Consider the following 2,651-nt stretch of genomic DNA (forward strand, 5'->3'; position numbering starts at 1 on the left):
GGGCCTTTACTTTTACTTACTTATTTGTGGAATATAATGTAACAGTGGGTAAAAGACCCACCAATCATAATTTCCATATTCTCTTGGGATGATAAATTTTAAAGACCTGATTATGTGTCACAAAGTATATTGTAAGCATTGCATTGTATATCTTAAAATTTTTCTCATAAATAATTCAAATGGAAGGCGGAAGATTAGAATAATTCATGGGAGTCCAGTTTTTAAGGTCTAACAAAGTTAAGTCTTAATACGTACATACAAATATGTGAACAAAACAAGGAACTATGGAAGAATGAAAATTGGGGGAAAATAACCATAGTCAAGTAATATTGTGAATTGATTAAAATGAACAACGCACATTTAATCATTCATGTAGCCTACCTGTTGGCTAAATGCAGTTACTAGCTCCAAAAACTGACTAGCAATCTTCCAAAACTGCTTTTCTATCAAATTCTTAAATCTTAGCTATAAACAAAAGGACAAGAAAAATTTAAACAATACTGCAGTTTATGAAAAGACAGATAAGAATTTTCAACTCTTATGTCTTTGACAGTTATTTAAAAATTAAAGTCTTGGCTAAGTTATAAACATGTTTATAATGCAACATTTGCATAACGAATAATGCTACTAATGATGTCTAGAAGGTCAGGATAGTTTAAGAAAACAAAACAACACATAAAAATACAGAGCCAATTATTTTCTTGTAGAACATGTACATTTATGCCTAAATTTTAGCATTTACTGTACCACCATTAATTAAAAAAATCACATCCAAAATCGAAGGCAAAACCACCTATGAATTGGGATATTAGTTTATTTCTCAGTTTTTGAAGATGTTCTTAATTTACTGATGTAGCAAACGAATGTCAGCTCTGATTTCTATGCAAAAGAATAGAAGATAATCTGTTTGGGAATGAACATTAAAAGTTCAATTGCATACAGACAACATGCTATATATAAAAAGTTACTAACTGAACTACTGGTACTAAATACTGAGAAAAGTTAACAGCTTATTATAATTTATTTTATTTAACAATCTAGGAAATTTGCAGCGATCAGCATTCCAGTGCAATTTCAGGTGCAATTGGAAATTCAGGAATCTCGATGGAGTTGTTAGTGTAACAAACCTTGTAGGTGAAATACATGCACACTTTGGATAGCACATGTGAAGGGAATCTCTGTAAAATTGACTTCATTGGTTTCATTTTCAGCAAACTGACCTGGGCCACTCAACATGGCTTTTATTGTTCCTGATGTTAACGCATGTTCTCTTTTTACAATAAACTCATGGCCATCAGAGGATATTAATTTGACATACATAGCATCAGGGCCTTCACAGCCACTATAGGTTTTCTCTTCTCCACCCATGATGTTCTTAAGAAATTCTACTTCACTCCCAGAGGAAATTTAGGAGTTTCTTGTCAGCTCCGCAGCCACCACAGCCACTGTAGCCACCGCACCACTGCATACGCCCCGCCGTGAAGGGATCACTTTTTAAATGATTCTTGGAGAACTCACACGGATGTTAGATTCCTGCTGAAAGTAGACTATAGAGCAACCATGATGGCCACTTGCTATATGCAATGCAAACCATAAAAACCCAAGAGAGAGAGAGAGAGAGTAAAAGGGAATGTGTTTGCCACAGAGGCAGGTGGAGGAGATTGTGTGGGGGTGGCAGGAGGGATACTGGAAACATTAGTGGTGGAGAATGGGCACTGGTAGAGAGATGAGTATTCGATCATTTTATGACCAAAATGTATTCACGAAGGTTTGTAAATCTGTCACTGAGCCTCATGGTGATTCATTAGAAAATAAAAAAAAATAGAATAGAAGGAAACCAATCTAAGGGAAATATATTTATACAGAAAGATAGATGGACAGACAGACAGACAGATATGTACACAAGGCTAAAACTTAATAACATATTACTAATCTGTTATAGAAGTGCTTAATGGCTCCTGGGTGAAATACAACTGCCTTGACATACTTTCCTCTAAGAAACAATTTTGGGATCATTATTAGCGAATTATTCATAACAAGCAGTACAAAAGTAATTCTTTTGGCTTTGCATTAGGGCAGGGTTTTAGGTTTGGGATGGAAACATTTGAAATGTGGTGAGAAGGTGTGATGGTGGTGTATTTGTGTTTGCATATTAAATGCACTCAAATATTGTGAACAACTTTATAAAATTAAGATTAAATTAAAAATCTCTTTAAGAGATCTAAGCAACAATTCTGACTGTGGAAAACTATGAAGAGAAAAACAAAATCAATAATATCTCAGAGGTTTCTGTATTCAATTATCAAGTGTTCACTAATAAAATTCAGCATGTCCACAAGGCTCATGCTGAAAACAGAATGCTGAAAACCCCAAAGGTGCCATGTGGAGAGAAGGATCATGAGAGTCCAGCACTAAGCCAGAGGCTTAGGAAAGTGATCATAAGAAAATAGTTGGTTGTCAAAAACTAAAAGTGTATAGAGAAAGACCACTTAAGATCATGTTTGAATCAGCGCAGACTTATAATATTGAGTATCAAATAGTGGAATATTCTGCTATTCACAGTTCTCACACTTCCGTCTATAAACCACTAGGATTATCATCTTGCACAGAGCTCCGTAGCACTGTCCTCCCATTGTTCATCGATTTGCTCA

General features: G+C 35.0%; 1 pseudogene; it reads right to left on the reverse strand.

Moving 5' to 3' along the window:
* Positions 1-1,029: 1,029 nt before the first annotated feature.
* Positions 1,030-1,439, reverse strand: LOC130029851 (elongin-C-like; annotated as a pseudogene).
* Between the last annotated feature and the right edge of the window lie 1,212 nt (positions 1,440-2,651).

The sequence above is a fragment of the Sorex fumeus genome, unplaced genomic scaffold (genome assembly GCF_029834395.1).
Source record: "Sorex fumeus unplaced genomic scaffold, SorFum_2.1 ptg000043l, whole genome shotgun sequence".
In the NCBI taxonomy this organism is placed as follows: domain Eukaryota; kingdom Metazoa; phylum Chordata; class Mammalia; order Eulipotyphla; family Soricidae; genus Sorex; species Sorex fumeus.